Below are 26,757 nucleotides of genomic sequence, written 5' to 3' on the forward strand. Positions count from 1 at the left end.
AATTTTAAAAGATTGAAATTATATCAAATAGCTCAGACAACAATGGTATGAAACTATAAGTAAATTACACAAATAAAACAAACATGTACAGCTAAACAACATGCTTCTAAATAATCAATGCATCGATGAACAAATTAAAATAGAAATCAAGCAATACATAGAGACAAATGAAAACAAAAGTACAAAAGTCGAAGATTTGTGGGACACAGCAAAAGTGGTTCTAAGAAGGAAGTATATAGCAATACAGGCCAACAGTCAAAACTCACAATTAAACAAACTTAAAAAAGAAAGAAAAAAAAAAGAAACCCAAAGTTAGTATAAGGAGAGATGTAATAAGATCAGAGCAGAAATAAATAAAATGAAGAAAAAAGAATAGAAAAATCAATAAAACCAAGAGCTAATTCTTTCAGAGAATAAACAAAATAGATAAATCCCTAGCCAGACATAACAAGAAAGAGAGAATACACAAAATCAGAAACAAAGAAGGAATACCCACAATGGATGCCACAAAGAATTATTAGAGAATTCTATGAAAAATTATATGCCAATAATTGGGCAACTAGAAGAAATGGAAAACTTCCTAGAAAAATACAACCTTCCAAGATTGACCCAGGAAGACACAGAAAATCTGAACAGACCAATTACCAGCAATGTAATAAAAAAACTACCCCAAAACAAAACTCCATGTCCAGAAGCCTTCACAGCTGAATTCTACCATTTAATGAAAAGCAAATACCCATATTTCTGAAAGTATTCCAAAAAGTAGAAGAGGAGGGAATACTTCCAAACTCATTCTATAAAGCCAGCATCACTTTAATACCAAAACCAGGCAAACACACCACGAAAAAAGAAAATTATAGTCCAATATACCTGATGAACATAGATGCAAAAATGCTCAATAAAATATTAGCAAACCAAATTCAAAAATATATCAAAAGGTTCATCCATCATGACCAAGTGGGATTTATTCCAGGGATGTAAGGATGGCACAATATTGGTAAATCAATCAATATCATATAGCACATTAACAAAAAGAAGGATAAATACAACACAATCATCTCAGTAGATTCTGAAAAAACCTTTGACAAAATTCAACATCCATTCATGACAGAAACTCTCAACAAAATGAGTATAGAAGGAACATACCTCAACATAATAAAGGCCATATATGACACACCCATAGAAAATATCATACTTAATAGTGAAAAGCTGAAAGCCTATCCTCAAAGATCAGGAACAGGCAAGGATGTTCATTCTCACCACTCTCATTCAACATAATAATGGAGGTTGTAGCCATGACAATCAAACAAGATGAAGAGAAAGAAGTCATCCAAATCTGTAAGGAAGAAGTTAAACTATCACAATTTGCAGATGACATAATATTATACATAGAAAACTCAACGGACACCACCAAAAAACTATTAGAGCTAATAACTGAATTCAGCAAAGTTGCAGGTTACAAAGCTAATACACATAAAAATGGTGTGTTCCTATACACTAACAATGAACTATCAGAAATAAAAATTAGGAAAACAATACCATTTACAATTGCATCAAAAAGAATAAAATACCTAGCAATAAACCTAACCAAGAAGGTTAGGTTCTCATAGTATGAAAACTATGAGATACTCATAAGAGAAATGAAAGAAGACACAAATGAATGGAAACCTATCCCTTTTTAGTGGAGAGGAAGAATTAATATTGTCAAAATGACCATTCTGCCCAAAGCAATTTATAGATTCCATGCAATTCCTATTAAAATACCAAAAGCATTTTTCAGTGAACACTAGAACAAATAGTTCTACAATTCATATGGAACCACAAAAGACACTGAATAGCCAAAGCAATCCTGGGAAAGAAGAACAAAGCTGGCCTATTATGCTCCCTGACTTCAAGCTGTACTAAAAAGCTACAGTAATCAAAACAGTATGGTACTGGCACAAGAACAGACCCATATATCAATGGACCAGAATAGAGAGCCCATATAAAACCATGCATATATGATCAGTTAATATACAATAAAGGAGCCATGCAGGGATGCAAGGCTGGTACAAAATTGGAAAATCCATCAACATCATCTATTACATCAACAAAAAGAATGACAAAAATCACATGATCATCTCCATAGATGCTGAAAAAGCATTTGACAAAATTCAACATCCACTCATGATAAAAACATTCAACAAAATGGGTATAGAGGGCAAGTACCTCAACATAATAGAAGCCATATATGACAAACCCACAGCCAACATCATACTTAACAGTGAGAAGCTGAAAGCTTTTCCTCTAAGATTGACAACAAGACAAGGATGGCCACTGTCCCCACTTTTATTCAACATAGTACTGGAGGTCCCAGTCACAGCAATCAGACAACACAAAGAAATAAAAGGCATCCAGATTGGCAAGGGAGAAGTTAAACTGTCACTGTTTGCAGACGACATGATATTGTACATAGAAAACCCTAAAGAATCCACTCCAAAACTACTAGAACTGATATCGGAATTCATCAAAGTTGCAGGATATAAAATCAACACACAGAAATCTGTTGCACTCCTATACACTAACGATGAACTAGCAGAAAGAGAAATCAGGAAAACAATTCCATTCACAACTGCATCAAAAAGAATAAAATACCTAGGAATAAACCTAACCAAGGAAGTGAAAGACCTGTACCCTGAAAACTACAAGACACTCTTGATAGAAATTAAGGAAGACACCAATAAATGGAAATACATCCCATGCTCATGGATAGGAAGAATTAATATCATCAGAATGGCCACACTGCCTAAAGCAATCTACAGATTCAGTGCAAACCCTATCAAAATACTGACAGCATTCTTCAACAAACTAAAACAAATAGTTCTAAAATTCATATGGAACCACGAAAGACCCTGAGTAGCCAAAGCAATCCTGAGAAGGAAGAACAAAGCGGGGAAGATTATGCTCCTCGACTTCAAGCTCTACTACAAAGCCACAGTAATCAAGTCAATTTGGTACTGGCACAAGAACAGACCCATAGATCAATGGAATAGAATAGAGTCCAGATATAAACCCACACACATATATGGCCAATTAATATATCATAAAGGAGCCATGGATATACAATCAAGAAATGACAGCCTCTTCAACAACTGGTGTTGGTAAACCTGGACAGGTACATGTAAGAGAATGAAACTGGATTACTGTCTAACTCCATACACAAAAGTAAACTCGAAATGGATTGAAGATCTGAATGTAAGTCATGAAACCATAAGACTCTTAGAAGAAAGCACAGGCAAAAATTTCTTGAATATAAACATGAGCAACTTTTTTCTGAATGCATCTCCTTGAGCAAGGGAAACAAAAGCAAAAATGAACAAATGGGACTGTATCAAACTAAAAAGCTTCTGTACAGAAAAGGACGCCATCAGTAGAACAAAAAAGGCATCCTACAGTATGGGAGAATATATTCGTAAACAACATACCTGATAAGGGGTTAACATTCAAAATACATAAAGAGCTCATACACCTCAACAGCCAAGAAGCAGATAACCCTATTAAAAATTGAGTGGAGGATCTGAACAGACACTTCTCCAAAGAAGAAATTCAATGGCCAACAGGCACATGAAAAGATGCTCCACATCGCTAATCATCAGAGAAATGCAAATTAAAACCACAATGAGATATCACCTCACACCAGTTAGGATGGCCACCATCCAAAAAACAAGCAACAACAAATGCTGGTGAGAATGTGGAGGAAGGAGAGCCCTCCTATACTCTTGGTAGAAATGTAAATTAGTTCAATCATTGTGGAAAGCAATATGGAGGTTCCTCAAAAAACTAAAAATAGAAATACTATTTGACCCAGGAATTCCACTACTAGGAATTTACCCAAAGAAAATAAGATCCCAGATTCAAAAAGATATATGCACCCTTATGTTTATCACAGCACAATTTACAATAGCCAAGAAATTGAAGCAACCTAAATGTCCATCAGTAGATAAATGGATGAAGAAGAGGTGGTACATAAACACAATGGAATATTATTCAGCCATAAGAAGAAAACAAATCCTACCATTTACAACAACATGGATGGAGCTAGATGGTATTATGGTCAGTGAAATAAACCAGGCGGAGAAAGACAAGTACCAAATGATTTCACTCATTTGTTGAGTATAACAACAAAGCAAAAACTGAAGGAAGAAAACAGCAGCAGACTCACAGAACCCAAGAAGGGACTAGTGGTTACCAAAGGGAAAGGGACTGGGGAGGATGGGTGGGAAGGGAGAGAGAAGGGGATTAAGGGGTATTATGATTAGCACACATAATGTAGCGGGGGCACGGGGAAGGCAGTATAGCACAGAGAAGACAAGTAGTGACTCTATAGCATCTTACTATACTGATGGACAGTGATTGCAATGGGGTATGTGGTTGGGACTTGATAATAGGGATGAATGTAGTAACCATAATGTTGCTCATGTGAAACCTTCATAAGATTGTATATCAATGATAACTTAATAAAAATAATAAAATAAAGGAACCATGAATATACAATGGGGAAAAGACAGCCTCTTTAATAACTGGTGTTGGGAAAAATGGGCAGTTACATGCAAGAGAATGAAACTGGATTACTAACTCCATAAATAAAAGTAAACTAGAAATGGATCAAAGATATGAATATAGGATATGAAACCATAAAAACTCTTAGAAGAAAACATGCAAAAATCTCTTCAACATAAGTATGAGCAATTTTTTCCTGGACACATCTCCTCAGGCAAGGGAAACAATATAAATAATGAAGAGTGGGACTACATCAAAACCATCCAGATGGTTTCGAAGGTGAATTCTATCAAATATTTAAAGAAGAATTAACTCCATAATTTTCACAAACTCTTCCAAAAATAGAAAAGAGAACACTTCCAAACTCAATCTAGGAGGCCAGTATTATCCTGATACTAAAACCAGACAGAGCTATCACAGGAAAAGGAAGCTACAGACCAACATATCTTATGAACGTGGATACACAAATCCTCAGCAAAATACTAGCAAACTGAATCCAGCAACATATAAAAGGAAGTATGTACCATACCCAAGTGAAGTTTACCACAGTAAGTTAAGGTTGTGTAATAGCAATAGAATAAAATCCCAAACCTCATGATCATCTTAATAGATGCAGAAAAAGTATTTGACAAAATCCAACACCTTTTTGTGATAAAAACAAACAACAAACTAGAAGGGAAATTCCTCAAACCTATTAAAAATCCACCATACTTAACAATGAAAGATTGCATACTTTCCATTAAAGTTAGAAACAAGACCAGCATGTCTCACCACTTCTATTCAACATTGTACTAGAGGCTCCAGCCAGGGGAATTAGGGAAGAAAAAAAAAGGTATTCATACTGGAAATGAACAAGTAAAACTATATTATCAGATAATGTGGTATTATATATAGAAAAATCCTAAAGTATCCACTAAAAATCTATTAGAACCAATAAAGAACTTCAGCAGTGTTTCAGGATACAAGGTCAATATACAAAACCAATTGTACTAGTGTGCAGTACAATAAATAGTCCAAAAGTGAAATTAAGAAAATAACTCCACTTAAACAAGATAAAAAAGTATTGAATATGTAGGAATAATTTTAGCAAAAGAAGTGCAAAACTTGTACTCTGAAAACTACAAAACACTGTTGAAATAAATTAAAGATCTAAGTAAATGAAAACATCCCCAAACTCATGTATCAGAAAACTTAATATTGTCAAGATAGCAATACTCCCCAAATTGATCTACAGATTAATATGTTCCCTATCAGAAACCTAACTAGGTTCTTTATAAAACTTGACAAGCTGAATTTAAAATGCATATGGAATTGTAAGGGATCCAGAGTAGCCTAAAAAATGTGGAATAAAAAAAGAATAAATTTGTAGGATTCACACTTCCTGCTTTCCAACTTACCATAAAACTACAATAACCAAGGCAATGTAGTACTAGAATAAGGATAAACACATAGACCAATGAATAGAATTCAGAGTCCAGAAATAAACCCACATGTCTATGGTCAACTGAATTTTGAGAAGGGTTCCAGGACCATTCAATGGAGTAAAAATGTCTTTTCAGTAAGTGCTATTGGGACAACAATTTAACCACATGAAAAAATTGAATTCAGATTCTTACCTCACACCATATAGAATAAGCTCAGAATGGCTCAAAGACCTAAGTATAAGAGCTAAAGCTCATAGATGAAAGGGGTAATTCTTCATAATCAGGTTTGCCATTGAATTCTTGGATATGACACCAAAAACACAGACCAAAAAAAAAGACAAATACACAAATTGTATGTCATCAAAATTAAATAGTTTGTGCTTCAAGGGAAACTATCAAGAAACTGAAAAGACACCAACAAAATAGGTGAAAAAATTACACAAATTATATATCTAATAGAGACTTTTTATTTAGAACATATATGGAACTCTTACAACTCCACAATAAAAAGACACACAAGCCAACTATAAATGGGCAAGGATTTGAATAGACATTTATCTAAAGAAGATATAAAATGGCCAAAAAGTGTATAAAAAGTTGTTCAACATCACTAGCCATTAGGGAAATGCAAATCAAAACCACTTCACACCCACTAGGACAGCCATTATAAAAAAAAGAACGGAAAGCATCGACCAGTGTCTGCGAGGATGTGGAGAAACTGAAACTTTCATACATTACTGGTGGGAAAGTAAAATGGAGTAGCTATTGTGAAAAACAGCTTCGCAGCTCCTTATTAAGGTAAACATAGATTTACTATATACCTCACAATCCCCCTCCTAACAAATACATACACAAATGAATCGAAAACATGTATCCAAACAAAACCTTGCACAGGAATGTTCACAGCAGCACTACTCACAATAGCCAAAAGGTGGTAACACCCCAAATGCCCACCAACTGATGAATGGATAAACAATATGCAGAAAGACCATACAATGGAAATTTTTTGGACATAAGAAGAAAGGAATACATGCTACATGCTATAGCATGGATGAACCTTGAAAACATTATTCTAAAAGAAAGAAGACAGCTACAAAAGACCACATATAATGTGATTCCATTTATGTGAAATGTCCAGAATAGGCAAACCTATGGAGACAGAAAGTAGATTAGTGGTTGTTCTGGGCTAAGTTGGGTGGGAGGTGGTAGCTAAAAGGTACAGGGTCTCTGAGTTTAAAAAATGCTCATTAAAAGATCAAAATAATGGTTATGCACATCAATGAATGGATTAAAACATTTTTTTCATTTTATTGAGATAAAATTGACACACAGTACTGTATAGATTTATGGCGTACAGCATGACGACTTGACATACATATGCTGCAAAATGATTACCACAGTAGGGTTACCTAATAGCCATCGCCTCACACAGATATTAGAACATTTTTTCCCTTGTGATGAATTTTTAGGATGTACTCTCTTAGCAACTTAGGAATATCACATACAGCAGTGTTAACTATAGTCATATATTGTACTGCATGACTATAGTCATCGGGTTGTACATTACATCACCAGTACTTTCCAATCTTACAAGTTTTGTTTGTGTCTCCGACCACCTTCAATTTCTACACCTGAAACCCTACCTCGGGTGGCCACAAATCTGATCTTGCTTTTGTATGAGTTTGCTTTTTCTTAGATTCCACATATGAATGAGACCATACAGTGTTTGTCTTTCTCTGTCTGATTTATTTCACTAAGCATAATGCCCTCAAGGTCCATCCATGTTATGGTAAATGGCAGGCTTTCCTTCCTCTTATGGCTGAATAGCATTGTATATATATAACTTGACTTTTCTTTACCATTCACCTGTTGATGGACACAGGTTGCAAAACCACTGAATTGTATTTGTAAATGGAAGTATATGGCATGTGAATGATATCTCATAAAGCAGCTTGGAAAAAAAGAGAGAGAGAGGGGAGACAGAGTGAGGTAGGAAGGGAGGGAGAATGGAAGGAACAGAAACATAGTGTCCACACACTTATGCAGATAAAGAGTGGATCAAACATATTAAATCTCAAGAGCTTCTTGGCATTTTCCACTAAGGGATCTTGTGGGTTGTTGAGGGAATCAATATTCATTCCAAATGATGTGCTAGTAATCACATCCATGCTGTAGGCCCCAAAGATGCTGAGGAGAGAAAGAAACACATGGAAATTAAAGCCAGCACCTCTTTACTCTCCTTACCCAGCACAGGCACCAGGAAGAGCAGGTAACTTCATAACCAGGGACTACAGGGAGACACACACTCTCAGAGCCACCTGCTGGGACAGCTGAGGTGTCTATGCTGCCATCACACTCACTCCTGGGGTGCTCATGAGGTGCCAGTGATACGTGTTGGCCCTGTGCTGTGGGTACGGGGGCACTGAGATCAGAGACCCACCTCTGAGCTCAAGGAGTTTGGCCACAGAGGGATGGAGACCCACAATCACACAAAATGCAGTCACGTGTTTTGAGTGCGGGCCACGGGAGGTGTGTGAGCCTGTGCTTGATGAGGACAAAGGGAGGAGTAATGAACTCTTCCTGGGTGTCAAGGAAGGTGACACTGAGCTGAGTCTTACGTCACCATAGCAGCTACGCTCAGCTGACTCCTCTTCAGCACACACAGAACAGCAACACCCTGTTCTCACTTGCCGGCAACGTCCTCCCACCTTGTCTGCACCCCTGATAAGTCTCCTGGGAGACCCACTCTTCCTCAGCTACTGTGATCTGAGGGTGCCCTGAGGGCAGACTCGCATCTGTAAATGTAGAACTGAGAAAGCTTTTGTTTAAAAAAATAATGTTATATCACTCGGATTCTGATTTTGGGATCTCATAACAGCTATCGCATGTCCCAGTTGTTCCAGGACAGCCCAGGGTACACCTGCTGTTTCTGAGTAATTAAATATCTGAGCTTAGACTGTAATCGATATGGCTCCCTTACCCATAGCCTGTACAAGGGCCCCTCTGTTTAGAGACTGAAGGAAAGAGATGTAGGGGTAAGGGTCAATATGTAGTATTTTGCTGATATCCTCAGCAAATGGTGAAGGGATTTAGGTTGTTCCAAGTTCCCCACTGTAACTTTCCTGCCCCTCCCAGTGCCCACCAGTAAGCACCAGGTGCCTTCCCCTCCCACCATTCCACGGACTCTACACTCACAACTTTGGTCTGATCATGTCTCTTCATGCTAAGCTATGTATTTTTGTCTTCCAGAATATCCAAGGCCAACAGTAGCATATAAAGTGAATTACCCGAGTGCACAGGAGCAGACCCTTTCTCTGCTGGCTGCCCCACCTGTTGGTCACTCCCTGGTGACCCACTGGAGTTCTACCCCCACACACCCGCTTCTGCTCTGGCACTAGGGTAACTCCTCTGCGGGAGTGTCAGCTCCGTGGCAGCAGCGGGAAGGCCTCAGGGCAGAGCTCAGAACCCCAACAGCTGCCTTCCCCCTTACTCTTTCATGGTGATGGGCTTGCTCTTCTCTGCCTCCTTCCTCAGGTTCCTCACCAGCACATCTCCATACTGGCCAATGATGGGGAACATCTAGGCAGAAAATAAGACGCACTCAAAATAAATGCCAAGGTATGTACTAGAAGGACATGGCATTCATAAGCATGGAGCAGGAAGTTGCAATTTATAACAAATCTTACCATGTCTATTCTGGGATATATAGATAAAATAACTTTTTGAGGGAGCTGAAATTAAGCATATTGCCCTTTGGAAATGGACTGTCACATTTGGCACCTGTTCTCAGATGCAAAAGTTACTTTAAGTTTCTAATCAGAATTCCTCTTATCTTCTTACCTTCTTGAGTTTTCCGCTGGTGAAACTTGGAGACAGCAATGCTCATATTCTCTTCCATTCTTCATCCTCAGACATTGTGAGAGCACTTTTCATAAATCCCACTGGACTAAGATTCTAGTCAAAAACAAAGGACCTTTTGGCATATAAAGTTTGGAGGTCTCTAACGTTCTGTAAAACTTGTTAAATGGACACCAAATATCCAACAAATATTTAGTGACTGTCTTCTTAGTAGCAGGCCTTATGCTAGATGGTCAGTAAATATTTATCCTATAAGGCCTACCTCCCTATGAGGGTTCAGGAGACATCCAGGCATCTGATGTAGTTTCCAGGTTTATGTTGCAATTATCTTTTATAGGCACTTCACCCATGTAGAAGGAAAATTATTCTTCCAGGGGAATAGAGTGTTAAGAACCAGTATACTCTCATGGGCTCTGCACAGTAGAATTGGATTTGAGACATACAGCCAGGCATCCTGGCAAAGAATCTGCCTGAGACCTGTTCTATCTTTACATGTACCTACAGCATGAAAATGTGAAAAACAGATGTCTTGATATGGTGAGTTTTAAAATAATAATTAACACTTAAAAGATTAGAAATCTATTTGATATTCTGAAGAAATGCTGGAATTACCTGGAAATCTTCTTCCCCTACACTTTTCACCCAAGGAGAGAAGGGAAAAAGGGACATACTTCTGTTTCTCACCTTGTGACTGGCCTATCCAACCAACATGCTTGAAACTTTCCTCTATCTTCCAAAATTATATTTTGCTTTAAAATACGTATCTCAAACACCCTGTCATGATAAGCACTCACAAACTAGGGGGAGAGAGAGACTTCCTCAACTTAATGTCAAGGGCATCTTAAAGAAACCATAGAGCCAACATGACCCTAAATGATGGAAGAGTGAGTGACATCACCCTGATGGCAGAAGAGCCTCCACGGCCAAAAGGAAGAAGAGCACTGAGCTATCAGCAAACAAAAGTAGACCAAAGAGAGTTCAGGAGCCCACTTAGAAGATTCAGCAACGTAGCAGAGTGTAAAACTGAAATAGCTGCACAAAGGGAAAGGGTATTATTTTGTTTTGCCTGCACCATCTCATGCCCTGCTCAGTGCCACGAGGGAGCTAGCTCCCCAGCGTGAGAGTGGTCCCACTGAAGGGAAAGGGACAGCAGGTGAGCACACAGTTCTCCAGCCTTTCAGGGCACTGCACAAATGACCCATGTTGGTGCCACCACACCCAGAGGGTGACATAGCTGAGCCATCTAGAGACAGCTAGGAAGAAAGGAGGGACAGGACTACCAGCATCAGCCATGCAGCTGGAGGGACTGTGGTTCTGTGTGTGTCATCCTCTGTAAAAGATCTTAGAAACATTTGCTGATAAGGAAAACAACAGCCAGCACAGCCACTGATGACCCCCTGCCAATTTTGCTGCCTTATCCCCAAGGGTTTCATGTTGGGCACATGCCGCAGTCAGGCCGCATAGATGAATATGTGCACAGCACCAACTCTGGCCACCACCTCTGCAGGCCCCGGTCCTTGGCACTGGGCCTGGAAGTGCTGCTGAGGACCCCAACAGTCCTCGCAGCCACTGCGGGCCCTCGACACCCCTTGCTGCCAGCGATCATGAGTTGGTAATGTTGTGAACCTCAGCTGCATGAACCAACCATGCTCTTGTGGAATGGGAGCCACCACACACACACTCACACTTGCCACCCCTTCCCACTAGACCGAGGACCACAGCACACTCCCATGTGCCCCAACCTGCAAAAGGAGGTCTTTCCTTAGCGAAGTTAGTTCATAAAGTCTGAAAGAGCTAACTACTTCTTCGAACGCACAGACACCATTGCAAGACTACAGGGATCATGAGGAATTAGGGAAACATGATACCAACAAAGGAATACAATAAACTTACATTAGCCGACCCTGAGGAAATGGAAATCCACAAATTGCCTCACAAAGAATTCAAATGAATTGTTCTAAGGAACCTCCAAGAGCTACAAGAGAAACAGAAAAATTATTTAATAAAATTAGGAAAAAATACATAAGCAGAAGGAGTTCAACAAGGAAACATAAAACATAAAAAAAAGAAAGTTTGAAGCTGAAGAATACAATGACTAAACTCAAGAATGCAATATAATTACAAAAGAACACCCAATCAAGCAGAAGAATCAGTGAACTCAAAGACAGAGCATTTGAAATTATCCAGTAAAGAGTAGAAAAACATGAAAAGGAATGAAGAAAGCCTACATGACTTATGGGATACCACCAAGTGAAACAATATTCATGTTATTAGAATCCTAGAGAAAAAAGGGGGGCACAATGCTTATTTAGAGAAATAATGAATGAAAACTTCTCAACCCTTGGTGAATGTATGAATTTCATAATACATGCAGCCCAATGGAGACAGTGGGATTCAAAATGCTAAAGGGAAAAACTGCCAATGAAGTATACTTGACATGGAGAAGTGAGTTTTTATAAGTGAAAGAGAGAAATAATGACATTTCCAGAGAAACAAAAGTAGAAAGAGTTCATCACAACCAGAACTGCCTTACCATAACTGCTAAAGGGAGGTCTTCACACTGAAAATAAGGGACAACAGCTAATAACATGAAGTCATTTGAAAGGATAAAGCTTACTGGTAAATATAAATATGTAGAGAAATCAGAATACAATAGTAGTGTAATGGTTCTGTGTAAATCACATATAGCTCTAATGTAAAGTTTAAGAGATAAGAATTAAAAACAGCTACAGCTAAAATAATTTGTTAGTGGATACACAATAAAAACATGCAAATTGTGAGATCAAAAATACAAAATGGGTGTTGGAAAGTAAAAGCATTGAGCTTTGAATGACAACAGCACAGAATAGGCAGCTTAAAATAGACTGCTACATCTATACACGTTTTATGTAAACCTCATGGAAACCACAAAGCAAAAACTGATGGTAGATGCAGAAAAAAGAAACAGTAAGTACTCAAATTTTACCACTATAAAAAAATCATGAAATCAGAAGATAGAGGAAGAAGGAATAAAGGGTCTATAAAACACTTGGATTAACAAAGTGTCAATCGTAAGTCCTTACTATGAATAATTACTTCATGTGTAGTTGGACAAAATAATGGATAAAGGAAATGTATATACATACACACATACATATACAATGGATTATTCATACTTAAGAAGGGAATCCTATCATTTCACACAACATGGAAGAGTCCGGAGGATGACATGCTAAATGAATTAAGCCTGACACAGAAGAGCAAATATCACTTTATCTCCCTTATATGTGGAATCTAAAAAAAATGAAGTTACAAGAAGAGAAAGTCAAAAAGTAGCTATCAGATTCTAGGGATAGTGGGTAGGGACAATAATGCACAAAGGGCACAAACTTCCAAAATACAATGAATGAATTCTAGAGACCTAAGGTATACGTGGTGAGTTTAGTTAGTAAAATGATATGTATACTTGAAATTTGCTAAGACAGTAGATCTAAAATGTTCCTTACCATATAAAAAAGGAAACTGTGGGAGGTGCTGCATCTGTCAGTCAGTTTCCTTGTGGCAATCAGTTCACAATGTATACATATACCAAAACATCACATTGTGTGTGTGTATATACATATATATATGTACACACCTCAGATAAACACATTTTTATTTGTCAAAAATAAATAAATAATTTTTTAAATAGTGAGACACCGAATGCTTCCCCCTACAACCAGGAACAAGGCAGAAGTGCCCACTCTCACCACTCTTATCATCATACTGGAAATCCTACCTGGTGCGCTAGTATAAGAAAAAGAAATCAAAGGCACACAGATGCAGAGGAAGAAATAGAAGTGTCTCTATTTTCAGTTGACATGATTGTCAATATTGAAAAACCCAAGGAACAGAAAAAGAAAACCTCTAGAACTAATAAATGAACTCAGCAAGGTTGTAGGAAAGAAGGTCAACACACAAAAATCAACCTCATTTCTATGTAATAACAATGAATATGTGAAACCACATTAAAAACACAATAACATTTACAATTGCTCCAAAGAACACAAAATACTTCAGCTGTAAATTTAATGAAACATGTATGGGTTATCTATGCTGAAAACTACAAAATGCTGGTGAAAGGATTCCAAGAAACAGCAAACAAATGGAGAGATGCACAGTGTTCATGGAATGAAATACTTGACCTGGGAAAGATAAAGGTTTTCCCTAGCCTGAGCTATAGATTTAAATCAATTCTTATCAAAATCTGAGCAGCTATTTTGTAAATATACATAAGCTTATTCTAAATTTGTAAGGATGGGAAAGAACCTAGAATAGCTAAAACAATTATGAAAAAATGGGAGGAACCACTCTATGTGATATTAAGACTTACTATAACAGGGACAGTAATCGAGGTTGGGGGCACTGAAGGAGAGATAATTATATCAATCAATGAACAGAACAGAGAATGAGAAACAGACCCACACGAACAGGCCCAACTCATTTTTGACAATGGTGCAAAAACAATGGAGGAAGAATAGCCTTCTCACAAATTGTGGGGAGCAATTAGACATCACAGGGAAAAAGACGAACCTCAACCTAAATTTCACCCTTTATACAAAAATTAACACAAAATGGATCATAGACTTAAATGTGAAAACACAAAACTACATAACATTTAGAAAAAAAGAACTGGAGAAAGTCTTTGGACCTAGGACTAGGTGAAGAGGTTTCAGACTTGACACCAAATTCAGGACCCACAAAAGGAAAAATCAATAGATGAGCCTTATCAAAAAAAAAATTGTTCTGCTGAGGACCCTGATAAGAGGAAAAGACAAGCTGAACACCGTGACTATAAAAGAATAGTAGGAGGGAGCCTGTTAGGGGTGGAACAACTCTGTCACTTGATTGTGGTGGGAGTTATGCTAATCTATATAAATGGTAGTGTCATAGAGCAACACACACCGACACAGACACACACTCACAAATGAGTGCACATAGCACTGCTGAAATCTGATTAGCTCTGTGGATAGTACCCATGTCAAACTTCCTGCTTTGACATTGTACTACAGTTATGCAGATGATACCACTGGGGGACACTGGATGAAGGGTACATGCCCTGTACATTTTTGGTGCAACTTCCTGGAATCAATAATTCTTTCAAAATAAACATTGAATAAGTTAATAAAATTGTAAATTAAAAAATGGGTGCCTACCCGCCGGTTTGTGAAGAAAGAATAACATTCCTTCACTAGTACGGCTTTGATCATGTCTGGATCCGTGATAGCCAACACAGCCTGTCGACCATCATAAAACCTGTGATGGGAAAAGAGCTGATGACATTTAACAAGTCGGTATCTGCAACTGGAGCCACACTAGAAGTCTGAAATTTCATCCTGATATTACATAATCCATACTCTAAGGATCATGGTTAGAAAGAACATTGGGACATTTATTAAGTCTAGGTGGTGTGTACATAGGTATTTTCTATACTATTCTTCATAATTTTTGTATGTTTAAAACATTTCATTTTCAAAAAGGAAGTTAGGTCTGTAGACAATTTTAAGCAAGTAAACTAAGAACAAAAAAATACAGAGGGAGAGACCACCCATTCAATCATTAAAAATTGTAATTTTAAAGACTCATCAAAAACAAAAAACTATATAAAATATTAGATGAGAACTGTAGATATACTGTCCACAAATATTATAAAAATGAGTCATCCAATGAAAAAACTTGGAATGCTCCAAAACAAGTCATAATGAATGGTTTTTGAATGAATGTTTTTTTGTCCTATTTTCTACAGTTACCTTACTTGTGGAAATATGATTTTAATTATTGAAGACAGGTTCTTGGTAGCAGTAAAGTTAGAAAATTTTGAAACAAAAGGACAAAGAGGAAAAACAAACACAGAGAAGCACATATAATTCACTTGTTCAATATTTTCTCTCATCACTTATTTTCTTCTCAAACCTGGGTCCCAGAGGGCCCTGAGCTCCATGCAGGAGACGCCCCTTAGCGGCAGGGCAGGCTCTCTGTGACCCACACACCACACAAAGGGACTCCTTGTATGTGACACATCCCAGTTCAGCCTGACCTCCTCACTGTCAAAATACCCATTACTGGGGATGGGCCCCTGGCACCAGGTTCAGTACGAACTTAATCACACTGTCCTTCTTCAAAATGGCATTTAAATCCAAACAAAGGATTTTTGGCTTTTAGTGAAAGGTGAATTATGTGGAAAAAGGGTCACAGAATGCATTCATGAGCGCACATTAGAAGGTCTGAAATAATGCATTCTATGCAATCAAAGGGGACGTAAGGAAGGAAAAGGTAGAGGAAGGGAGAGCGTGGCATGGGCAGGGAGGGAAGCTGCAGTCCCTGAGCCACCAACGTCTGGAGAGAAGCGATACCCTGCCACCCTCCAGGCCTGATGCAGACCATAGACCTGGACGCCTGTGACAGATGGGAGCCCTCGTAGGACCAGCCCCCAAAAGCTTTCTGGCAAATGACCTCATCTCAAGAAGCTGTGCACTGAGACCGGCCTGCACACCAATGGGGTCCTCAGCACAGCAAGTCTATGCGGTGGAAGTTTCCAGAATACTTACCCCCACATCTTTCCATAGGTTTTAAAACATTTGTTGTCAAAATTCCAAAAGCCCTGCAAGGAGCAACATAATTACATTATTATTGTAAATGGACTGAACCCTACCTCAAATCAGTTCATAAATGACTCAAATGGCATGAAATCAGGTGGCCTACCTTTCACTAGCAGAGGGAAGCCCTCACCAGAGATGTCTGAGAGCAGAGGAGAGAAAATAGGGGAGAGACTTGAAAAGGAGAATTGAAAGTCACTCCTGAGTTTTCTCCCAGGATGGTGGGTACTGATCACTTACCGTGTCTGTGGATACCAGGTAACTGCTTGTCTTTCTGACCTGTCTGTGCGTGTGTTGTCTCTAACATCTCCAAATTCTCTAAGTTATCACCTCCATGGACACCTGAGGACACCGAGCTGGGGGAGGCAGAGTGGCCTGAGCACTCCTTGAACTCCTAGTCAGCAGCCTTTCCTTTGTCTCACGAGCCTCTCTAGTATTCTAGTGGAATTAGGAAGTTAAAGACACCAGGGACCGCCTGTCATCTAGAGGATTCCAGTAAGTCTCAGGCATGTTTGAGTGAGAAAGTGAGTGAGTGAATGAATGAATGACCAAGGGACTCGCCTTCCAGTTTCCAGCTCAACCCAGAGAAGGTGGGAAGGTACCCCCACTGCAGGCGGGAATAAGGAAAGCACAGCACTGGCTCTGACTTTTCATTTCTGGAATTACAAAACACCTCTTACTGTCACTAAGTTTCAGCTGTGGCATTTGAAGTTTTAACTATGCAAAGACAGTCCCAGAAACGTGGGTGTTCAGGTACATCTACTAAAGAGTGGATCTGGGAAAAGTGGAAAGGAACTTACTGCTTTCTCACAGGGAAAAATGTTTCACAAGGAATAAAATACAGCACATTCTTGGGCACTGCAGGCCTAGCTGGAGGAATTAGGATCTGAGAGACAAGCCTGTGTATAGGAAAGGAACTCTGAAGCAAGAGCAGCCTGCTCACAAGGCGCTGCCCGCTGGCCTCCTGGACGTGAGCTGGTCCCTTCTGTCCAGGGTTCGGGCCTGCGGTGAGGGGTCAGAGCAGGATTAGCCACAGACTCCACCAAGCTTCACAGCTCATGCATCACCATTCTGCTCAGTGAAACTTAAACAATTTCATCAAATTGTACACTTTCTAGTGACTTTATCTAATGATTCTGTCTTTGTAACAGCCCATTCAGAGATCAAATATCTGAGTTTGGACAACCACCGTCCTGTCTCAGTTACCCCCACTGCCCACTCAGCCCACCCACACACGCTGCCTCCTTTGAAGGCCCAGAAGGAGGCGGAAAGCTCCTGTCCATCTCTCAAATCCCAACAACGCCATGGGGAGTACCAGGCATTGCTAGGTGATCTGTAAACATCCCATTTCAGGAAAGTCGGGGGACGGACAGTTTTACTGGTGAGCTAAACTGGGATTTGCGACCACAAGAAGCAAAGTGGGAACTCAAACAACACTCACTTTTAGGCAGGACAGGACAGTTCCAAAAAGAGGCAGAGGTGTCGGCCCAGGAATTCCCAGCTTCTTAAAAAGTCCATGCGAGTAGGTCCCATATCTATGAAGTGAAATGAGAAGGCAGGTCACAGGGACTGTGGAGCAGCTGCCGGGGCTGCCGGGCACTGACTCGGAACGGGAGCCGGGAAGCTTGGGCCGAAGTGTGTGGGCTGGAAACACCAGCAGCCAGTCCAAGGGCAATGAGGACGTTCCCGCAGCACCTGCTTCCCCGCCTCCTGGAGACCCCGTGGGCTGGCGGCGATCAGCATATAGCCACTGAGGACTTCGTGGTCCCAGTTCCGGAGGGACCATGTGATGGGAGCTGTCACGTGCAAGTGCTCCTGACAGATTCAGGCTGCAATTCTTCCAGGCTATTCCTTCATGTCTATTTAGTGAGCTGACTTTTCTATGATTATAGAGATTCTCCTTCTAGGTAGAAGGAGAAAAATTTTTTTCTACCCCAGTAATGAGATTTTGCTTACGTTAATCCACCCAGTAAGAGAGTTACTGACAGCCTATCATGACACTGATCTTACAGTTTGCAGAGGGACTTCTGTGCTTTCCTTCCCCCTATGCCCTGACCCTGTTTTAGGATCTGGTTCTTTTTTTTTTCACGTTTTAAAAAATTATTAAGGTATCATTGATTTGCAAGGTCTCCTGTTTCATGAGATCTGTTCTGTTCTCCAGGTGTGTGCAGTCTGGCACAGCCTTCTTTCCTGTTGCTCTTTTAGGATTAGTTGTATTAACTATATTTTCATATTATATGTGGTTTTGGAAGGAGTTCTCTGTCTCACCTCTCACACCACCATCCTTTTTGGGGGGGACTAGGTTCTTCTTAAATCTATCTTCATATAAGGCCTTGTTGCTGCCACAGTGTTCTTAGTTCTATAGAATGAAAACTATTCAAGCCTTGCATTGGCCTTGGAGAAATGTGAGTTCACCTGCACCCATGTCTCTCTTGTCAGGCAGTTTGGTTGACTTGGTTGACTGTAGAGAAGGGTGACTGGCCCAGGTGTCCCCCAAATGAAGGAACCAATGATGCCTTTCCACACCATTCTGCCCCTTGAAGCATCTGGTCCTCCAACCCATTCTATTCTCCAGCTATGCATAGTGCCAGACACACTCCTGCTTCAAGACGGTCACTGAAAAAACAGTTCGTTTTCCACTTCTGTGTGTCAACATCTCATAAATCCACTTAGGCTGGTGCTCTCTTTGACATGCCTGGCACTCCTTCATGTGTTGTGTGTTGTCCCATGACTGGGGGTCCTGGATCCGTGCAGGCCTTCCATCTCCAGTGTTACTGAGAGATGGCAGAATAGAGAAAGCAGAGAGGCTGATGGAAGAGGCAGCCAGTGACTGCTTTAACCATGAATTTGCTAGGCCTATAAGGTTAACCCTATAGAGGCAAATTAAGAAAGTATGTCTGAAAAGTATGCTATGTATAATGGTTCAACCTACATGTGCTTTCAGCTAAAACACAGGAAAACTTCCAGAGTTCAGGTAACTCCCTGTCAGTAGAAGACACACATCCAACACAAAATGAGTAACCATAAAATTTTCCAGAACACTGAATTAAGAGATGTCTCCCTTTTGGAGGTTAGTCCCCAAGGTGGTATAGGTTACAAAGTTTTTGTACAAATCCAGAAAATCTTCAGTGATAAAAATAAATCTGAAAACTGCATGAAAGAGGTGTGTTTGTAGGGCCCAACAGAGATAGCTCGGCCAGGTTGACCCAGGTGTTTCCCTCCTCCAAGGCCGTTGCTGGACACCTGCGCCCTGACTTTGTCCTCAGTTTGTTCCGCCTCAGTTCCTCCCTTTGCAATCACAACCATTACAAATCCCTGCACTTCTGAACTTTCAGCTTGTCACGTGAGCTCTCCAGTGAGCCAAGAAATTGAGTGAATGTCAGCACATTGGTTCCCAAAGAGAGATGTGGTCTAGTATCTACACTCACACAGTTCCCTATCAAGGTGGTGGATGGGCTGGGTGAATCCTTTGCTTTCTTGCCACCTTCCCTCTTTTTGGGAGCATAACCCTGTTGTTAGTACAAATGAAGTGCTCACAATAAAGCACATCATCCTTATTGTGTTCCCCTTGGGTTGGCACAAGGAGGGCATTGTCTACACATACTGACTATTGGCTGTTTCAAAGTCTTCTAAGTCTATAGTGTTTATTGTTCAGGCTGAGAGTATCTAGTGACAGCCCCACTGCCAGACACACCACACACAGTGTGATGTAGATGGTGTCCCTGGCCCAGACTTCACAAGAAGAGATGCTCACCCTCTGCCCTGTGAGTGACCTTCTGCAATTCTGGCACCAAGGAGCATCTCTGGGAGGTCTGCTCAGAGGGAGGAATGTTCTCCTCTCCATCCTGACCTACCTGGATGACTCTCTTAGACACTGGTCACAGTTTCACTTACGCACCTGCCCCTACAGGGCAGGCACACTTAGAAACATACAAACAATCTGTATCACAGAAGCACCCATTCCTATTCTACATTCATATTCCCAACTTTATTCTAGAAGGGTTCCATCACATATGCACCTTTAGAGTCACAATTACTGAACCAACAACCCTCTCTTGTCCATCAGGAAGAACACACTGGAAATAGCCTTATCTTGGTAAACATGTAGCATTAATAGAATGAAATTAAATCATATAAACTAATAATACAATGTCATCAGACAGAAAATATGTTGCCACAATACCCAGAATGCCTAACATTTCTTTGAAAGAATTAAAACGATGTTTATATTTTCTGTGTTCACATCATTATTTCCTACTCTTAATGAAAGTTGAAATTGAGACAGAGGTCTAACATGACTTGGAGGGACCTTCCCTTCCCACATGTCAACTCCTTTCCAACCTGCTCCACGATGCCAGCAATCCCACCTTTGAGAGGAATTCCTCTGCTAGATGGTTTTCATTCATCCTGCTGTACTGTAACTAAGGGGAAAACCTACTTAAAATCCAAATTCTCTTTTGGGCTCATGCCTTTGCAGGCTGCTAGCAGATGTCATGCCAGGGAAGCAGAAAGCCTATACTGATGCTAACCCTCGTAGAGCCTGGAAGGGAAAGGAGAAAGAACAGCAAACAAGTTCAAGAGTTCTCCTCTGCTCTAAGAGCACTCATGGGACACGTTATGCAGTTGGGGAACCAAATCTTAGGAGGGGCTCCTGGGCGATGGGGAGGGGCACCAAAAGGAGGGATGAGCCAGTCTGAAGAGAAAGCAGAGCAGTTCCCAGCCCCCGTGAAGTCTGGGTGCACCAGGCGTCCTGTGTGAGTGATGGTGGGAGGGAGGGGAGCAGGGGCCACCTCAGTGACACAGGGGCCACCCCCTCTACATGTCTTCTGCAGCCGACACAGAACCCGGAAGGCCAACATCATGAGACAAAACCCAACCACATCCTCCTGCTCCCGGGGTCCCTAGAGCCTGGGAGGGGGGTGAGGAGCCTGCTACTCAGTGGCCAGTTGTTTATACCTGTCTCTGCTGCAATCTGGTGCATTAGTCTAGGCCCACCCTGGTAGTGCATGAGACCATCCCCATGAGCAATAATGTCCCCAAGCCCTCCTAGCCTCAGAAATTGGGAGATGGGCATGGTAACTACTCCTTGAGCAGATCAATAATATAGGTTTGTAGAAACAAAGGTTCAGGCATCTTCCCTTTCACTAAATTTTTTCAGATCTTCGAAACACATAAGCGAAAGGAGGGCCTGAATGGCACCCTAGTCCAAGGTTACAGAGGAGGTGAGCTGGACAGTTACTCACAGGTAGAGGAGCACCAGGCTGGTAGCCAGGAGGACCCAAGTTTCCGTGGAAAAGCTTGGGATCAGGTCCATGGCTGCTGTCCTTCTGAGAGTCTGTTCCTGTGCCAGTAGTGTACTGCTATCATTACTGTAGCTTTTTAAATTGAATTTCTCAATATTCATTCAGTAGCTGCTATTTACCAGATCAAAGGAACAAAAACAAATTGTCCAGAGCTATTTTTTTTATTAAGGTATCATTGATATACATTCTTATGAAGGTTTCACATGAAAAACAATGTGGTTACTACATTCACCCATATTATCGAGTCCCCTCCCATACCCCATTGAAGTCACTGTCCGTCAGTGTAGTAAGATGCCACAGAGTCACTACTTGTCTTCTGTCCAGAGCTATTCTCAATTCCTTCAGCAAAATCTGAGTTCTCATCATAAAAAAATCCTTTCACTGATATAGTGTCTATTCATTCTTTCATTAATCTTCATGTACAGTTTTCTCAAGTGTACTTTCAAATATTTCATAATGCTGCAAACCATTAAATATTCCAAAGATGGTCTGAGAGTTGAGAGGAATTTCCATTGTTTTTATCTCTGACTGACAAAACAGCAACCAATAAAGTAAAACCCTTCCTTTTGGTGGCAGTTGAACAGTATGGTACTTGACTGCCAGATGTCCATTCTTAGGAAAATCCAAAGCACCTGGATATAAAAAATTGCATACTATTTTACTATATATCAATGATATATAGTAAGTTTTCTATATATCAATGATACCTTAATTAAAAAACTGTATACTATGCCAATCAGTGAACTTCTCAGGACATAATTTTTCTTGCTAATATTACCTGAATATAAAGCACCTGTTATAAGCAGCTTATAAGCAACTACAGTAGACAAAAATGGAAGTGTAGTCAATGATGCATGTCTCCAAAGCATCATGTTTAACCTTTAAGCAGTGTCTGAAAATAAAGTTTGCCAACATTCTACCAAAACCAGCTGTTGTTCTAAAGAACACTGTTCTGTATATATTTAAATCATTTTCTTTTCTAAGATAATCATTGTTTTTCTATCATTTCAATGACCATTGATCTTTTGAGTTTGGCATCTCCTAGAAAAAGACTGGGCTGACCACGTGTGCCTATTGCCCTCTTGATGTCCTTGGGCACATCCTCAATTCCCACTGGCACCTGTATCCCTCAGTCAAGGAGGGTAATACCCCATCTTTGTTCTTCTTTCTCGGGATTGCTTTGGCTAAACAGGGTCTTTTGAGGTTCCATATGAATATTAGAACTATTTGTTCTAGTTCATTGAAAAATGCTTTTGGTAATTTTATAGGGATTGCGTGGAATATATAAATTGCTTTGGGCAGGAGGGCCATTTTGACAATATTAATTCTTCCTATCCATGAGCATGGGTTAGGTTTCCATTTATTGCATTTATTGGTGTCTTCTTTAATTTCTCTTATAAGTAACTTATAGTGTTCAGAGTACAGGTCTTTCACTTTCTTGGTTAGATTGATTCCTAGGTATTTAATTCTTTTTGATGCAATTGTAAATGGCATTGTTTTCCTGATTTCTCTTTCTGCTAGTTCATTGTTAGTATATAGTAACACATTTTTCTGTGTATTAGCTTTATATCCAGGAACTTTGCTGAATTCAGTTATTAGTTCTAATAGCTTTTTGGTGGAGTCTATTGAGTTTTCTGTATATAATGTCATGTCATCTGCAAATAGTGACAGTTTAACTTCTTCCTTACCAGTTTGGATGCCTTTTATCTCTTTATCTTATCTGATTGCCATGGCTAGGACCTCCAGTATTATGTTGAATAAGAGTGGTGAGAGTGGACATCCTTGCCTTGTTACTGATCTTAGATGAAAGGCTTTCAGCTTTTCACCATTAAGTATGATGTTAATTGTGGGTTTGTCATATATGGCCTTTATTATGTTGAAGTGTACCCTCTATACACATTTTGTTGAGAGTTTTTATCATGAATGGATGTTGAATTTTGTCAAATGCTTTTTTAGCATCTATTGAGATGATCGTGTGGAATTTACCCTTATTTTTGCTAATATGGTGTATGATATTGATTTACAAATATTCTGCTGTCCTTGCATCTCTGGAATAAATCCCACTTGGTTATGATGGATGATCCTTTTGATATATTTTTGAATATAGCTTGACAATATTTTGTTGAGTATTTTTGCATCTATGTTCATCAGGGATATTGGCCTAGTATTTTCTTGTTTTCTAGTGTCTTTGCCTGGTTTTGGTATTAAAGTGATGCTGGCCTTACAGAATGAGTTTGGAAGTATTCCCTCCTCTTCTACTTTTTGGAATATGTTCAGAAAGATGGGTATTAGCTCTTCTTTAAATGGTAGAATTCAGCTGTGAAGCCATCTGGATCTGCACTTTTGTTTTTTGGGAGTATTTTGGTTACCAATTCAATTTTATTGCTGGTAATTAGTCTGTTCAGATTTTCTGTTTCTTCCTGGGTCAGTCTTGGAAGGTTGCATTTTTCTAGGAAGTTGTTCATTTCTTCTAGGTGTCCAATTTTGGCATATAATTTTTCATATACTTCTCTAATAATTCTTTGCCTGTGGTATCCATCGTGAGAATTCCTTCTGTTTCTGATTTTGTGTCCTCTCCTTTTTTCTTGATAAGTCTGGCTAGGGTTTTATCTATTTTGTTTATTCTCTCAGTGAACCTGTTCCTGGTTTTATTGATTTTTTTCTATTGTTTTATTCTTTATTTTATTTATTTCTGCTCTGACCTTTATTATGTCCCTTCTTCTACTACCTTTGGGTTTTGTTTGTTTTTCTTTTTCTAGTTTCTTTAATTGTGAGTTTAGACTGCTTATTTGGGATTGTTCTTGTTTCTTGAGGTAAGCCTGTATTTCTATGTACTATCCTCTTAGAAAAGCTTTTGCAGCATATCACAAATTTTGGACTGTTAAATTTTTGTTTTCAATTATCTTCATGTATTGCTTTATTTCTGTTTTAATTTGTTCCTTGATCCATTGATTATTTAGAAGCATGTTGTTTTAGCTCCATGTGTTTGTAGGCTTTTTTTGTTTTCTTTGTGTAATTTATTTCTAAACCATTGTGGTCTGAGAAGCTACTTGACAAAATTTCTATCTTTTTTAATTTATTGAGGCTGTTTTTATCATCTAGTATATGATCCATTCTGGATAATATTTCATGTACACTTCAGAAAAATATATTGCTTGATTTAATTTTTTCACTGATCCACTGATTATATAGAAGCATGTTGTTTAGCCTCTACATGTTTGTAGACTTTTTTTGTTTTCTTTGCATAATTTATTTCTAGTTTCATACCATTGTGATCTGAGAAGCTACTTGATATAATTTCAATCTTCTTTAATTTATTGAAGCTCTTCTTGTGCCCTAGTGTATGATCTATTCTGGAGAATGTTCCATGTGCACTTGAGAAAAATGTGTATTCTTCTACTGATGGGTGGAATGTTCTGTAGATATCTGTTAAGTCCACCTGATCTAATCTATTGTTCAGTGCCTCTGCTTCCTTATTTATTTTCTGTCTGGTTGATCTATTGATGTGAGTGGTGTATTAAAGTCTCCTAAAACAAATGTGTTGCTATCTATTTCCCCCTTTAATTCTATAAGTACTTGTTTTCCATATTTAGGTGCTCCTATGTTGGGTGCACAGATACTCATAATGGTCATATCCTCTTGTTTGACTGACTCCTTTTATCAATATGTATTGTCCTTCTTTGTCTCTTATTACTTTCTTTGTTTTGAAATTTATTTTGTCTGATTTTCTTCTTATTCCTCCACACTTTTATATCAGATGTAATAATCTGCACTTTTTGTGTATTCCTTGACTGATTTTATGTATAGTTGATTTTACTGCTTTTGTTTTGTTTTAATTTCATACTTGCTTGGTAAGTAGTTGTTCTATAACCTTTACATGGGTTTATAAAACTATTTACCCTTAGGAACATTTCCATCTACAGCAGTCCCTTTAACATATTCTGTAATGTCAGTTTAGTAGTTATAAATTCCTTGAGCCTTTGTTTATCTGGGAATTGTTTAATCTCTGCTTCAAATATGAATGACAATCTTGCTGGGTAGAGGATTCTTGGTTGAAAGTCTTTCTGTTTTAACACATTAAATATTTCATGCCATTCCCTTCTTCCTTGTAAAACTTCTGCTGAGAAGTCTGCTGATAGCCTGATGGGATTTCCCTCATAAGTAATCATTTTTCTCTCACTGGATGCTTTCAATACCCTCTCCTCATCCTTCATCTTTGTCATTTTCATCATTATATGTCTTAGTGTTGTTTTCTTGGGTTTCCTTTTGTTAGGGGCTTTCTATGCTTCCACGACCTGCTTGTCTATTTCCTTCTCCAGATTGGGGATGTTTTCAATTATTCCCTCAAAGAGACTTTCTATCCCTTTGTCTCACTCTTCTCCTTCTGGGACCCCTATTAAGCAAATATTGTTTCATTTTGATTGGTCACATGGCTCTTAATATTCTTTCATCTTTAGAGATTCTTTTGTTCCCTCTGTTCCTCAGCTTCACTGTTTTCCTAATTTCCATCTCACTGATTGTCTCCTCTACTTGCAGCAATTTATCATTCATTCCCTCTGTTGTATATCTTATTTCAGTCACTGTATTCTTCAGCTCTGAGTGACTCTTTTTCAGCTCTTGTATCTGTTTGTTGAAGTTCTCCCTTGGATGTTCAATACTTTTCTGCTGGTCAGTAAGCATACTTATGACTTTTACTTTGAAATCTTCCAACAAAGGGAGGTAGCCAAGGAGGATGTCCCCATGGCTGCTCTCTCTCTGCTTCATCCAGAGGCTCCTTCCTAATGAACTACCACTGCATATCCACTGCTATGTGCAGGTTACCAAGTGCCTTCACAACACTCTTATGGGTCCTCACAATAACCCTGTGACAACAGCAGAAAGGGGATTATTTTACTTCCACTTTGCAGATGTGAAAACAGACACTCAGGGTGGTGAGGAGCCTTGCCCAAGCAGTGACACTGGAGAGCCAGGGCATGGAGCCATGTTCTGGCCTTTTTCTCTCTCCAGATCCTGGCAATC

The 26,757-nt window shown here is 39.4% G+C and overlaps 2 pseudogenes; both read right to left on the bottom strand.

Moving 5' to 3' along the window:
- LOC118918327 (cytochrome P450 3A12-like) overlaps positions 1-21,749 on the bottom strand; it is a 57,450-nt pseudogene extending 35,701 nt beyond the window's left edge.
- Positions 21,750-22,146: 397 nt separating this feature from the next.
- On the bottom strand, positions 22,147-25,952 carry LOC118918352 (complex I assembly factor TMEM126B, mitochondrial-like; annotated as a pseudogene).
- Positions 25,953-26,757: the final 805 nt, after the last annotated feature.

The sequence above is a fragment of the Manis pentadactyla genome, chromosome 10, assembly GCF_030020395.1.
Source record: "Manis pentadactyla isolate mManPen7 chromosome 10, mManPen7.hap1, whole genome shotgun sequence".
In the NCBI taxonomy this organism is placed as follows: Eukaryota; Metazoa; Chordata; class Mammalia; order Pholidota; family Manidae; genus Manis; species Manis pentadactyla.